Genomic DNA, 16,215 nt, shown 5'->3' on the forward strand with positions numbered 1-16,215 from the left:
CCTCTTTAGCGGCCATCCCAACATCCTTCCCACATTAATTACTTCACCTTCTCCCAATGGGGAGGGGACGGGAGGTATAATAAGACCGAGGCTATCTGCGTTGCCAAATGGGCCAGAAAAAGCTTACAGAATGACGTGGTCACAACTTGTGCGCTTATCTTGTTTTATTCATCCAACCGTCTTTGACAGTAGACCGTCATTCATCATCACAGCAAGCAATGACTTTCTCACCCTGATTACGGGCGGTCCACCGTTCGTCCTCGCCTCAGATTGTGTAGGCAACCACCCAGCGTCAGTATGCGACTTGTCGTTCCCCTCAACCCTCGTCGCTGTTCGCTCTCACCCATGCGCCGTTTATTTGCCTTCGTTGACGAGGAAAGCTAAGTTCTGCCATTCCGTAGGCACGAATTGCCTAAGCTTCGATGAGCTCAAGGCGTCACCTTTCCCCCCACAGCGTCATACAAGTCACGGTCGAGGGACCGCCGATATGCGCGCTTGCCGGCACGGCTTCCGTGGTTTCCATGACTCATGAAAGGCTATGCCGCTCGCTGCGCGCAGCAACAGCGTCATTTCGCGGTCTGTCGCTCCACACTGCCAGTCAAGAGCGAACTGCACCTCTGACTGAACGCGCAGCGCGGGCCGTCATTTGACGATATTTTATACACAGTTCAGTTCTCGGTCCTGTCGTTCTGTTCTCGTGACCGGCTTCTCCGATGGAAATTCTCCTCGCAACGTGACGTAATCCGTGAGTGATAGCGCCTGCGCTGAGGTGGAACTTTATGCGCTGCGTGACGAACTTACAGCTGAGACCCATTCCACCTGGATGCAGAAGCTCACCGTCGCTGAGGAAGCCGAAGTTGCACCGGAATCTTGAACGCTTTTTACTCCTAGCTCGTGTACTGCCACGTCTGCAGTCACCGTTTGATTTATGCCGTCTGCTTCCTTTGCGCCCCGCAAGAACCCGCCGCTGTTGTATGCGGTCCTTGATGTCCGCAAGAAGTGTTACGAAGATGGTGGCTTACAATCCGTCCTCGTGTCCACTTACCGTTCGGCGTGGTGGGTCGCTGGACTCTATTCAAACAGCCCACTTGCTCTCCAACCTCGAAGTTCGCGAGACTGCCTACAATCCCGCAGTGAATCCTCTGCATTCGGATTCCGTGTCTGATACGTTGCCTGACGACAAACTTCCATCGACCCACCGTGAGCAGCTGCCTGGATGCCTTTAGGCCAGACGTCAAGTGCCCCTCGTCGCGCTAAGACCGGTCGGTTCTCACCTGCCTTTTCGACAGCGGCCATATCTTGTCGCTGTGGCCGAGCGTCACGTGATTAGTGAGCAAGTTGAGAACGTTCTGCACGGTGGTGTCGCACGTCCCCCTCAAAGCCCTTGGTTGTCTCCGCTGGCACTGGTAAGAATAATGAGAGTTTTATCATATTACGTGTCGATTAGCGCCGCCTCAACTATGTTAATTAGGCATAGGGACAATCACACTCTTCCCGTTTATCTCTAGGAGCCGCTTGATGATCGTCGGCCATCTCATCTGGTATGCCGAAGCCACTGCGCTTTCCCGTTGGTACTTCCCGCGAAGTTGCTATCTGCTCTGCATGGAAACAGCGCAGCAGACGGGACCAAGAAAGGAAGACACACGCACGGGCGCTGTGTGTCTGCTCGCTACATCGTTTTGTGCATCGACACGGCGCGCCCAGCGAGTCGCTTAGGGACAGTGGACGTGTCTTTCTTTTCAACATCGTTGAAACACTCCTCGTCGGATGTCGCATCGTTCATCGTACCAAGGTAAGCTACAATCCTATGTTACCTTTCGTGACGTACGCGTACGGCACTGCCACGCAGTCAGACGATAGATTTGCGTCTTTCTTCCTATTGTATTGGAGTGAGCTGGCCACCCTGCAATACTGACCCTATCAAACCATAAGTGGCAAAGCATGCAAAAAATGTCGTCAGCTGTCCCGTTCTTTTACCTCAGAATCTCGAGGCTGCCGATCGAAAGCATCGACACGACAAACCTTACGCTAACCTTTTCCTGTACGGAATTACTAGTCTGGCTCTGGATCTCATCCTAGACGGCGGGATTGCCGTCGAATTAAATTCCGCACACAATAACCTGGTCCTTACCCAGCAGGCGTCCCCTCAAGATTTACTATGACACGCTCCTTTTGCCGTTGCCAGATGTCGCCGGTTTGGCTCCTCTTCATTTTCTAGCCATTGTATTAAGAACTATGATGGACGCGCCTAATATTGTTGTTGTTGCTGTTGTCCTCAAGTAGAGTTAATGACGCGCACCGACTGCGGGGTATATGCCATGGCACAGGCAGCGACTGACAAACGGTCAAAAACATTTTTCAGATAAAAAAGCAATGCTGATAAGCTTGTTTAAACTAAGAACCGAACGTGAGATGGGATAGAAGGGGAGGTCATAAATGCACTATTTACATAGCAATATACATTTGTTTAAGTTGCCCGCGTGAACAGTCAATGAAGAAAAAAAAACACGCGCACAACACTTCGAACACAATAGCTGGGGTGGGGCCCCCAGCTGTTAATCGTCCAAGGTAGCGCACCCGGAGCGTTCGGTCACTGCGCGATACTACCTGGCTAAAAAAAAAAATATGATAGTAATGCTTCTGGGGACGAACCCGTAGAATCGAGCACTCGCGTTTGTATTCTAATAATGTGGCGTTAGAAACACGTAAGATGTCCGTATTCGAGAATATTCTGATGGTGCGGTTGCAGCCCATAATAGAGCAATGGGTCTATTTAGTTTTGCGCCCAACAGGTGGCGAAGAAGGCTTACAGCCACTCCGTGACGACGCGCGCGACGCTGTCGGACTGCCCGCGCGTTCCTGACGGAGAAGGCAGCGTGCGCGAAATTCCCCTCGAATGTGGGCAACAAACGACTTCAAAGTGGTGGAATTCGCAGTCCAAAATCCCACTGAACGCATCGTTGAGCATTCACTTCCGTACGGGTTCGAATACGCACTGCAGTGATGGCCTTCTAGCAGGGCATCCGCCTCGCATTTGGGAAGCGCTGGGTTCGATCCCCAGTGCTGCCGGGTATACACTGCTTTTCTAATGGGTACAAGGTTACTCCTTGCATGGTGCTCAGCTCGAACGTCTGAAGCAAAATGCTTGGCAAAAGGGTCGTGGATCAAAGAGTCGGGTTGACGGACCAGTGATTCGTTTCGCAGTTAAACAACCCTAAAGGCGCGTTCACACTTGAGCATTCGGCGGCGACAGCAAGCGCATTCCGCGGCCGCAGAAGAGCTGCCTCGTTCAGACGTGATGGCCACCCCATCTTCGGTCCTCGTCTGCTCATGGCGTGCACAGATATGGTAAGAAAAATACATTAATCGACGCTGTCTACCGCTGCCCGGTTAGGCTAAAGGCAGCAATTTTGCCAGACGTTACGCCAATTTTAGATATTTAGCATACCGGAGACTTACTGGGTCAGACGTACACCGATTTTACCACAGCCGTGGTTTTGTGTAGGGAACCTGTGCATTCACAACAGGTTTACGTAAAATATTCTTTACAGCGTCGTATCATGTGGGCTGCCATCTTCGATCACGTGATCACGCCGCCATTACACACCTCCTAACTGCTCGTTGCGACAGCTGCTACGTCTGATGGTTCGCTTCCAACAGGAAGTGTTTCGGCTGATGTGGCTGTAAAGGTGTGGGAACACGGCACTGTGGTTTTATCAAAACCTTCGAATGACATGCGGGAACCCTAATTGGATCTGCTGATCCGTGAAAACGTGAACGGGCTTCATGTCGCGGAGAGCCGCTCAGCATCTCGAGCCTCTTCGAGCCAGCGAATAGATCGCCAGACTGCTTGTCTTTACAATCGCTGAAGGCTTTTCTGAATGCTTTTTGTTGTTATTCCTGCGGCATCACATGTCGTTGTTGTAGTGTGTACATTCATGCAGACTCCGCTCCAAAACGCTTCCATGCACATCGTACGCATTTATTTACAACCTATTGTTAATGGTGCTTAGGAAACCTAAAATCTTTTTAGGGCTTTGTTAAAGACAGAAAAGTGACAAAAATAAATAGACATACAAATGTTAGCCATCATGGTAGGCACCAAGCAGCCTTCACGAGATGGCGTGCAATCGTTTTGAAGGATTCCGCCGCAACATAATTTTTATAACGCGCCCATGGCAACGCATTCATACTATATACGAAGTTCACACAGTTATGCCCGTCACACATGTCGCTTAATTGATACCCGGACACGAAAATGCTCCAGGTCTCGTTGGTGGTAAGTAACAGCTTCACTCTGAGCGCTGGCCTGCGGAGTCACTTTTAGTGACTGTCTCCCAATGGACGCGAGTAGGTGGCAAGCACCCAGCACAGCAGCAGTAACGCAAAGGCTTTATTTCGAATATGGTCGAATAAAACTGCGCTACTTGGAGCTAAGTTCAACAATAGCACCAAGGCGGCATGTAATACACGGACTGAAGGTAGGTAAGCGTTTTCCGTCCGCACGGCTGTGCACTGCACAACCTACAGTGGCGGTATGCAGGATCACAAGACGCCCTTCTTTTCCGTTCCGAATTCGCCCTCGGGTGCTCCTGTTACCAATGGCCGCACGCCTTAACTGACGAGCAATGGGGACTCGCTGCAGAGGCAACCGCAACGCAAGCGAAAGCACGAGGTGACGGTATCAGTGGCGGAACAACTTGTTTATGCGGCTATATTGTGCACTTAATCCTAGAACATTTTCCTGGATCAAAAACATTTCTTCCAATATTGGCTATATGACGCTGGCGAATGTGTTTGTTGCTTTAGCCTGTACCGAAAAGGTGCATGGCGAACGGCCGCGAACAGGGCCAGTGCGTCCTTGTGCGGTTCGGTTCCGGGAAGCTTGCAAACGATCGCATCTAGCACCTTTAAGTCTGTGTCCGAATTCCTGCAATCCACAACCCTAGCACGTATTTCCTCTGCATTTCTACATATTCGCAGAGAAAACACATTCGGAATATATTCCACTGCTGCGACGACGCGTGCACACGCCAGCGACGTACTCCGCCCTCAATGGCGCCACGTTCCGAGCAAGCAAGTGGCGCCATCTGGTCTCGAACGGAAGAACTGCGCTTTGTAAACAGTTTTTACGTTTCAGCTATATTCGGGGGCTGCGTTTTTATGGAGGAAAAACGCTAAGGAGCCCGTGTGCTGTGCGATGTCAGTGCACGTTAAAGATCCCCAGGTGGTCGAAATTATTCCGGAGCCCTCAACTACGGCACCTCTTCTTCCTTTCTTCATTCACTCCCTCCTTTATCCCTTCCCTTACGGCGCGGTTCAGGTGTCCAACGATATATGAGACAGATACTGCGTCCTTTCCTTTCCCCCAAAACCAATTATTATTATTATTATTTCCGCTATAGGTCTCCGATATTCTGAAGACACGTCGATGAGTTCGCTCTAGTGGCGCCATCTAATCGTCAAGACAGGAACCACTGTTGTCAACAAAAACCGACGCTGCTCTTAAGCCTGAAATGGGCAGAACCATCACTGTAAGGAAAAAGAAATAGGATAAATTCGTCACTCGTACGTTTTTTTTATATAGGCAAGACGAGACGAAGCGACGGACCGCTGCCCCAATTCTAACAAATAACGCGCTGAAATGGACCGTAACAATGTCGAATCGTGTCTGAAGAGAGGCGTCCTGCATCGAAGGGTGCCGCCATGTTTGTCGTCGCGGGAATGCAACTTCCTAGAAGCGGCGCCAGAAGTTTGGCCTGAACCCATCAGGCTTTCATCTTGGTTTTTCCGCGGAATCTCTGCAGCGGTGGCGGGTTCTACTCGCTCTCACTGCCCAATCATTTTTAATTGGCTCATAACGACCATGTGGATACGCTTTGAGGGAGTTGCGCATCGAATCGCTGGCCTTGTGGTAGAGCATCCGCCTCGCATTCGGGAGGTGCTGGGTTCGATCCCCAGTGCCGCCGGGAACCCACCGGTTTTCTAATGGGTACAAGGTTTCTCCGTGCCTGGTGCTCGGGTTCTCCAGAAATTGGCGAAAGCTTGGAAAAAGGGCTGTGGACAAAACCCGTGTGCTGACGGGCCAGTGATTCGTTCCGCCGTCTAACCATAGTCCACATGTGAGAGGTTTTTTCTCTTCAGGCAAGAGAACAGTGCTTTTTTTTTTATCCTCTAGCACACCGAAGCAGAGGCCTTGCGGCAGCTAGAGCATATCCACCTCACATTGGGGAATTTCAGTCCCACACCACCCGCCTGCGTTATTGTTGGGCGATGTCAGTGATCCTATTTTCTTCGTTTCACCTTCGATAGTAATCGTTTCCAGGTAGCAGAGAGCAGCACCATATATATCTATATCCCTGATGCTGATAGCTGCGGCCTTTTCTTCGGTCTTGATCGAATGATCGCCTGATGTAGACAGCGCGCGATTGACGGCAGTCTAGTCAGGATGGCTGCTACGAGTAACTTTATTGAGGTTCTTGAGATATGAGCTCGATGGAGGAGTGCTCGTCTAATAACAAGGCCAACCTCTCGGTCTAATGACGATCTTGCAGTCGCTGCGAGTGAGCGGCGGAACGCTGCTGCATGTCTGCGCTAGGTGTGATCCATTTCGTCTTCTTGATAACCAAACCAACTAATTTGATAAAGGTGTGCCAAGGCGGTATTCTCTCGCATTCATCTGAACATTCATTGTTGTTGTTTAGCGGTATATCACCGATATTGGACTCTTGCACGTTGGGGCCTGTATTTATGGAGGAAAAACGCTAAGGCGCCCGTGTGCTGTGCGATGTCAGTGCACGTTAAAGATCCCCAGGTGGTCGAAATTACTCCGGAGCCCTCCACTACGGCACCTCTTCTCTCCTTTCTTCTTTCAGTCCCTCCTTTATCCCTTCCCTTGCGGCGCGGTTCAGGTGTCCAACGATATATGAGACAGATACTGCGCCATTTCCTTTCCCGCCAAAAACCAATTAATATTATTATTATTATTCATATGTCCCGGAGAGCCGCTCAGCTCTCGAGCCTCTTGCAGCCAACGAATAGATCGCCTAAATGGTTGTGTTTCCATCCGCTGAACATTTTGCTGAATGTTTTTTGTTGTTACTATTAATGTTCTTGCGGCAGCGCGTGTCGTTGTCCTAGTGTGTACATTCATGCAGACACCGCTCCAAAACGCTCACGTGCACATCGTACGCGTTTGTTTACAATGTGTTAACGGTGCTTAGGAAACCTGGAATATTTTCTACTGGTTTCTTAAACCCAGAAGGGCGATAAAAATAGACACGCAAGTGCTAACTGTCGTGGTAGCTCTACCATGCATCAAGCCGCCTACACGAACTGGCGTGCAATCGTTTCGAAAGATTCCGCGTCATAATTGTTATAACGCGTGCATGGCAACGCGTTCATGCTATACGAAGTTCGCAATTATGTCAGTCTCGCATGTCGCACGATACCCGGACACGAATATGATCGAGGTCTCGTTCGTGTTATGTAATCATCTTCCCTCTGAGCGCTGGCCTGCGGAGTCATTCTTAGTGACTGTCTATATCTCTATTGGCTCTTTATATTGGTCTTTCAATATTGGCTGTCTGAGGCTGGAGAATGTGTTTGTTGCTTTCGCCCTTTCCGTAAGATGTGCATGGCGAACGAGCGCGAACAGGTGCAGTACGGCCTTGTGCGGTTCGGTTCCGTGAAGCTCGCAAACGATCTCATCCCGCACCTTTAACTCTGCGTCGGAATTCCTGCAATCCACAACACAACCCGTATTTCCTCTACAATTTCTACATCTTCGTAGAGAGAGCGCATTCTGAACAAACGCTCGATATTTTCACTGCTGCGTCGACACGTACACGCCAGCGACTTACTACGTCCTTAATGGCGCCTTGGTCCAATCAAGCCGGTGGCGCCATCTGGTCTCAAACAGAAAAACTGCGCGTTGTAAACGCTTTACGTGTCCGTTAGCACGGCTCCGATGTGCTGAAGAAGCATCGATGTGGGGGCTTTAATGTGTTCGGCCTTGTGGCGCCATCTAATCGTTAAGAGGGGAACCACTGTTGTCAACAAAACCCGGCGCTTCTCTTAAACCTTGATGGGGCAGAATCATCACAGTAAAAAAAAAGAAATGGAGCAAATTTATAACTCGTACGTTTTTAATAGGCAAGACGAGACGGGGCGACAGACCGGTGCCCCAATTCTAACAAATACCTCGCTGAAATGGACCGTAACAATGTCGAATCGTGTCCAAACAGAGGCGTCCTGCATCGAAGGGTGCCGCCATGTTTGTCGTCGCGGGAATGCAACGTCCTAGAAGCGGCGCCAGAAGTTTGGCCTGAACCCATCAGGCTTTCATCTTGGTTTTTCCCGCGGAATCTCTGCCGCGGTGGCGGATTCTGCTCTCTCTCACTGCCGAATCTTTTTTTTATTGTTTTCTGACGACTATGGTGGAGACTCTTCAAGGTTGTCGCCTACCGAATCGGTGGCCTTGTGGTAGAGCATCCGCCACGCATTCGGGAGGTGCTGGGTTCGATCCCCAGTGCCGCCGGAAACCCACCGGTTTTCTAATGGGTACAAGTTTCTCCTGTCCTGGTGCTCGGGTACTCCAGAAATTGGCGAAATCTTGGAGAAAGGGCTGTGGACAAAACCCGTGGTTGACGGGCCAGTGATTCGTACCGCCGTCTAACCATGGTCCACATTTGAGGGGTGTCAAAACCCACTCCTGGCCCTTTTTTTTTCTCGTCAGGAATGAGAAGAGTGCTTTTTTTTTTATGCTCTAGCACACCAAAGCGAAGGCCTTGCGGCAGCTTGTGGCAGCAATGCTTTCGATCGCCAATCGAACAATTACACGAACATATTCTTCGCGTTCTGCTCATGACTGGGCGGTACATTTCGTAAGAACGACGTTTGGCCAGCAAATGCTTGCACATACTCTACCCACTCTTTTAAACAATTCTCGCGAAAATAAAGTTAATATTGAAAATGTAAATAAGAAAAGAATACATTCATTCTTTCTCTCGCAAATGTAATTTTTCTGCCTTTCGTGAGGTGTGTTTCTCCTGTGTCTTTTGGATTTTTTGCGGGTTTGTTGCTGTGTACAATTGCTATTATTCGCTGATAATGTTTCTCATTCATATTGTGCCTCTACCTTTAACAACAAAAAGACTGAATTTGGCGTAGTAAGAGCTAAAATGTCTGTAAATGTACAGGGATGTACTGCCTAAATTGTTAGTGCACCAAATGTTACTACCCACACCTTAATTGCTGTTTTACCATGCATTGGAGCCCGAGCGCCGTCAAGTGAATTAACCTTCAGTTTTTGCCTCGGGTCCCTCATTTTTTTTTCAAATGAAAATAAACTTCAAAATTAAACATTGGGAAATTTCGTTCCCACACTGCCCGCTTGCATTATTGTTGAGCGATCGATGTCAGTGATGCTATTTTCTTCGTTTCACCTTCGATGGTGATAGTGCGATCTTGTGCGGAACGGTGCCACGGCGGAACGGTGCCATGGCTGTGCATGTCTGAATGGAAAATTGGATAAATATAATTTTAAAATAACCATAGTCTAGAAACATATATCTATACTGCGACAGCCAGGTCAGGAAGAAAGAGTTTTATAATAACTCAAGAGGCAGTGCCCTACCCTTTAAAGCTAGGTCAGGGTGTCTTACAACGCACAGCTACAAAAATAAATTTAACGAAGAAGGTGACACATGTGCTGTGTGTGGTAAATCTGTAGAAACAATAGAACGCCTTATACTCATTTGTGATATGGTATCCATCCCGCTGTCGATGCAGGCGCTGTCACCTTCCTGAGGCGCTGGGCTTTAGAGACAGCAATGGTCATGTAAATGAATCTGCGGTGGAAATTAGCCAAGAGTGATGGGGAGATTTGTGGCTCAATAGCAGAGAGGTGATATAAGGTTAGAGGTGTAGGAAAACGTATATAAAAATGGCGAGCTTTAATAACAACTTACATTAGAGTTAAACGAAAATGAAGGGAAAAAAGCTGAGCACGGTGGAAACTGCCATCACTCCGTTTCGAAAATATGGGTCGACCTACATTCCATCCATCTATCCAGCGGTACTTGTGATCCATTTCGTCTCCTTGGTAACCAAAAAAAAAACTATTTTATATGCCAGTTCCAGGGTCATATTCTCTCGCCTTCCGTATGAGAATCTGGACATTCATTATTGTCGTCTAGCGGTATATCATCCACATAGTTCTAAACACAAAATCCCTGCACCTCGTGACGATTTATGAGAAGAACATTCTTATCCCAGGCGCGGAGTCAAATCTGGCTATGTTCTCAAGACGCACCATTCTCGTGGTTTCCAATGATTCGGGGCTCGAAATGAAGCAGGGGATCCACCACGGACCCCCACAATCCTGCAGTGGAACGTTCGATCTCTTGCAGCGCGGTACTCCGAGCTTCGCGTGCGCATCACCGAAAGCACGCCGGAGGTTATCGCGCTGCAGGAGACGTATGTGCGGGTCCACGATGGGGAGCCCCGACGGCGGCTACCCGGCTATGTTGGTTACCATTCGGCCACCACATGTGAGGAGAAGTCCTGTGCCGCAGTTCCCTGTGTGGACCGCTCCCATCGGCCTGGGTAATCGCGGTGTGCAGTGTATGTGCGGCGGGATGTGCAACATACTCTCGTCGGCTCGGCGGCGGCGACAACCGATGCCCAGGATTGTGTGGTGTTGACACGTCCGTGGCCTGTGTTTACGTGCGCCCAGCTGTCGCGTGGAACGCGCTGTGTTTTCGTGCAGTGAGTTCGTGTTGTACCCCGCGCCAAATCATCTGCGGTGACGACTGCCTATCTACAGCTAAAGACGACTGCAGAGGTGGAAAGTTTTGCTGGGGCTGATTTCCGAGAAGCAGCATACACTTTCGACACTGCAATTGTCATCGCTTTGGTCACTTCAAGTTGATTTTTCTTCCGACCCTTCCATCATATTGACTTGGTACCCTTCTGTCAATGGTGTACCGGTAACTTGTTATTTCTTCAAACTAGATCAGGCGTTATCTTGACAGTCACGCTGCTGAAGTCGTCACTAGAACAAACATTATCAAACGTATTGGCTGCTGGTTCAGAGAACATAAATGCGTTCTGTGTACAATATAATCGATTCAAGAACTGAACAAATAAGGCATTGCTCATCTTCCAGTAAGTGTACAAGCTCCATGGACCTTGATCACAATCCGAAGACAGAAAGACAGTTCCTCGACAAGAGGCAAGGTGCAACCATTGATCTTGGAAAAGCATATCACTAGTACAACTTTGCCCAGCATGTCAAAAAGCATACCTGTGCTGGCCAATGGTGCAAGGAAATTTTGTTAGCCAGTAAAATAAGCATGTATGTATATATATATATATATATATATATATATATATATATATATATATATATATGTGTGTGTGTGTGTGTGTGCGTGTGTGTGTGTGTGTGTGCGTGTGTGTGTGCGTGTGTGTGTGTGTGTGTGTGTGTGTGTGTGTGTGTGTGTGTGTGTGTGTGTGTAAGTACAGTATTACGACAAACGCGACTGTTCGTTTTAAAGGTTTATTGTGCCAACAGTTTCGGGAATGGTATTCCCTTCGTCAGGGCAGGCTTACAATGAAACAGTCTTGTCAATATAAGGACACAAAACGGGCGAGGACGTATAAACTCCGCCCTCAAAGCAAACTTAAGAGTGAGGGCAAGTGGCCGTATAATGGACCGCGCAGCAGCTCTCACAGGGGCAGTGGCTGAATAAAACACAGAAAAACGCAGAGCAAAACGGGGAGGTGGAAATAGTAAAGGAGTAGAAAAGACAACGAATTTGCATAGCGATAGAAAACGGAAAGGAGCGTTAAACACGGCTCTCGGTGCCCCGGCTCTCGACGCGAAACGCAAAAGGCGCCCGTGCGCTGTGTGATGTCAGTGCGCGTTAAAGATCCCCAGGTGGTCGAAATTATCCCGGAGACCTGCACTACGGCCCTTGTTTCTTCCTTTCTTCTCTCAGTCACTTCTTTATCCCTTCCCATACGGTGCGCGCGGTTCAGGTGTCCGCCGATATGCGAGAGGGTCACTGCGTCGTTTCCTTTCCTCAAAATCAATTTTCTCAGCGTTACAGACGCCAAGCCGCATCTACTTGCCCGATGTACCACAGCTTTCGCGCTCTAACCAGGTTCAGCAGTAGTTAAATCGCCCCGCCGCGGTGGCTGAGTGGTTAGGGCGCTCGACTACTGATCCGGAGTTCCCGGGTTCGAACCCGACCGCGGCGGCTGCGTTTTTATGGAGGAAAAACGCTAAGGCGCCCGTGTGCTGTGCGATGTCAGTGCACGTTAAAGATCCCCAGGTGGTCGAAATTATTCCGGAGCCCTCCACTACGGCACCTCTTCCTTCCTTTCTTCTTTCACTCCCTCCTTTATCCCTTCCCTTGCGGCGCGGTTCAGGTGTCCAACGATATATGAGACAGATACTGCGCCATTTCCTTTCCCCCCAAAACCAATTATTAATATTAATTAGTTAAATCGCAGCTAATTTTTGTGGGAAGGAACTGGTGCAGTAATCGTCCCACATCTCGGTGGACACCCGTACCATGTCATATGAAATTCAAACAGTTATATTAATGCCTTAACACCTTTTCATCCATATTTGACATAAGAAGCTGACTCAGTCAGCGGAGTGCAAGGGCTAATAGGTCAGGAATAAACGGTTTTCATATCAACACGCAAGTAGCGGCACAAAACAAGCAAAGCAGCTAGTGCAGTATAGGGCGCTCAATATCGAAAAATGCCAGAGTCGCAACAAGACTCGATCGGTTCCATTGCCAGTGCGTAGTCCGGAAAGGTTGACGCGCCGTTTGAGGCCCCGATAGAGTATTTTGGTGCTAGCCAACTTCCGACAACGACCGATTGATGCGGTGGTTAACCGTACATCCAAATATGAAATTTGCAGCATATATTCTTCAGATTATGTTCCAGGCCGAATGTAGTTGACACACCTTTGTACGAGTACAGATCTCCAGGCGTTCGCTACTGATCCACATCTCTAAACTGCGCTCCCCTTCCCATTCTTTCAATGCATCTCTAATGACGGCCCTCAAGAATTTCGCCTCCATCGAAATTCGGCTGATCATTGCCGCGGCGGTCGAAATTCGATGGAGGCGAAATTATAGAGGCCCGTGTACTCTGCTATGTAAGTGCACGTTAAACAATCTCAGGTGGTCTAAATTTCTGGAGCCCTTCATTACGCGCCCCTCATAGCCTGAGTCGCTTTGGTCGTTAACACCCCACCCTCCCCCCTAAAACCTTCGCAAACAGCGCTGTTGAAGTATCCAACAGTCTTACGGCTTACGGTCTTTGCGGGTTTGCTCTAATGTCACTCGGCCTGTGTAAAGCGATAAACACTTTCTAATGGATGATCGAAAACATCATACGCAAGCTCAAGTGGCCCGCGTTCCTCTGCTACCTACACAACACCATTGTCTTTTCCAACGATTTCCGCTTCCAACTCGCGCGCCTACAGCAATTTTCGGCGTGCCTAACCGGCGCCGACCTGCAGCTAAATCTGAGAAGTGGCGGGGTGGAGCCAGGCAGTTGATAACCTTTGGCCACATCGTCTCCAACCAAGACCATTTCCATTGACCGGCCAAGCTCGGTGCTGCGGCGTAGTTTCCAAGACCGACTTCGATCAAGCAACTTCGAAACTTATCAGCTCCGTGTTCCCATTTTCAGCGCTTCGTACGCCAATTCTGCGTCTATCACTGCGCCCCTGACGAAGCTTCTTGGCAGACCACGTGACCTGTCTGCTTGATCCGGCGAACGCGAGGAAGCGTTGGCTGACTTCACCGTCAGTACTCCGGCACTACGACCCAGCTCCACTCAGCGAAGTAAAAATTGACGCGAATGGCTTCGGCCTCCGGAGTTGCCTTGGCTCAGCTTAAACGTGGACCTCAAGAATACGTCGTTTCGTACGCCAGTCGGGCGCTAACCAAAGCTGAATGTAACTACTCCGTTACGGAAGAATGTTTAGCTGTCTTTTGGGCGCTAATGATAGTTCGGCCCTATGTCTATACGGCCGGCAGTTTGATGTCGTCATGGGTCATCGCACGCTTTGCTGGCTGTCGTCATTTAAAGAGCCGTCCTGACGCCTCGCCCGCCGGGCTCTCTGCATTCGAGTGACATCCGTGCAACCTACCAACCTGGTCGCAATCACAGGGGCGCCGGTGCTCTGTCTCGCGCTCCGCTTCACAGCGATGCTGCAAGCTCGCCGCAAGTCTCGTTCTCGAACCCCTTACCGTCGCTGGTACGCCTAAGCAGCAGCGGAAAGACCGACGGCATGGGTCCGTCGTCAACGTTGTCTCCACATCACCAGCGGTTTAACATTCTCGCGCACAGCGCGGCGAAGTTCCAAATTCCGTAATCCGGGACGGCCATCTCCAAGGTCCACTTACAAGCCTGATGTTCGTCGGTGGCTCCTAGGGATTCCTCGCCATTTGTGCTTCATTCTATGCCGATCCTCAGTGTGCACATACTAGAGTTCTGAAAACATACAAACGGATTTCGCGGCGTTACTATTGGCACGGAATGTACGGGAATATACGCAAGTACGTCCCATCCTGCCTCGCCTGTCAACTCCGTAAGTACTCCGCCGCGCGAAGTCTGACCGACCCTTTGCAGCAACTTCCATACCATGCACACACATTCGGTCTCTTGTTGGCGTTCACCTGTACGGGCCACTGACCTGCACGGTCTCTAGGAGCCGCTTGATGATCGTCGGCCATCTCATCTGGTATGCCGAAGCCACTGCGCTTTCCCGTTGGTACTTCCCGGGAAGTTGCTATCTGCTCTGAATGGAAACAGCGCAGCAGACGGGACCAAGAAAGGAAGACACACACGGGGGATGTGTGTCTGCTCGCTGCATCGTTTTGTGCATCGACACGTCAAGCCCAGCGAGTCGCTTAGGGACAGTGGACGTGTCTTTCTTTTCAACATCGTTGAGACACTCCTCGTCGGATGTCGCATAGTTCATCGTACCAAGGTAAGCTACAATCCTATGTTACCTTTCGTGACGTACGCGTACGGCACTGCCACGAAGTCAGACGATAGATTTTCGTCTTTCTTCCTATTGTATTGGAGTGAGCTGGCCACCCTGCAATACTGACCCTATCAAAACAGAAGTGGCAAAGCATGCAAAAAATGTCGTCAGCTGTCCCGTTCTTTTACCTCAGAATCTCGAGGCTGCCGATCGAAAGCATCGACACGACAAACCTGACGCTAACCTTTTCCTGTACAGAATAACTAGTCTGGCTCAGGATCTCATTCTAGACGGCGGGATTGCCGTCGAATTAAATTCCGCACACAATAACCTGGTCCTTATCCAGCAGGCGTCCCCTCAAGGTTTACTATGACCCGCTCCTTTTGCGGCCGCCAGAGGTCGCCGGTTTAGCTCCTCGCGCAGCAGCGTGCGCGAAGATCCCCTCGAATGTGGGCAACAAACGACTTCAAAGCGGTGGAATTCGCACTCAAAAAACCCACTGAACGCATCGTTGAGCATTCACTTCCGTACGGGTTCGAATACGCACTGAAGTGATGGCCTTCTAGCAGAGCATCCGCCTCGCATTTGGGAAGCGCTGGGTTTGATCCCCAGTGCTGCCGGGTATACACTGGTTTTCTAATGGGTACAAGGTTACTCCATGCATGGGGCTCGGCTCGAACATTTGAAGCAAAAAGCTTGGCAAGAGGGTCGTGGATCAAAGAGTCGGGTTGACGCACCAGTGATTCGTTTCGCCGTCAAACAACCCTAAAGGCGCGTTCACACTTGAGCATTCGGTGGCGACAGCTAGCGCATTCCGCGGCCGCAGAAATGCTGCCTCGTTCAGACGTGATAGCCACCCCATCTTCGGTCCTCGTCTGCTCATGGCGTGCACAGATATGGCAAGAAAAAGAGATTAATCGACGCTGTCTACCGCTGCCCGGTTAGGCTAAAGGCAGCAATTTTGCCAGACGTTACGCCAATTTTAGATATTTAGCATACCGAAGACTTACTGGGTCAGACGTGCGGTTTACCACGGCCGTGGTTTTATGTAGGTAACCTGTACATTCACAACAAACTTACGTAAAATATTCTTTACCGCGTCGTATCATGTGGGCTGCCATTTTCGATCACGTGATCACGCCGCCATTACACACATCCAACTGTACGTTGCGACAGCAGCTACGTCTGAT

At 49.8% G+C, this 16,215-nt stretch overlaps 1 protein-coding gene across 1 annotated transcript in view; it reads left to right on the top strand.

Moving 5' to 3' along the window:
- The first annotated feature begins 1,696 nt into the window (after nucleotides 1-1,696).
- Nucleotides 1,697-16,215, top strand: part of LOC144109545 (piwi-like protein 1) — a 77,927-nt gene continuing 63,408 nt past the window's right edge. The window contains exon 1 of the mRNA XM_077642370.1: nucleotides 1,697-1,792. The gene's annotated coding sequence lies outside the window, so the exon portion shown is untranslated. The remainder of the gene's footprint in view (nucleotides 1,793-16,215) is intronic.

Source organism: Amblyomma americanum, chromosome 11, assembly GCF_052857255.1.
Source record: "Amblyomma americanum isolate KBUSLIRL-KWMA chromosome 11, ASM5285725v1, whole genome shotgun sequence".
Taxonomy (NCBI): Eukaryota; Metazoa; Arthropoda; class Arachnida; order Ixodida; family Ixodidae; genus Amblyomma; species Amblyomma americanum.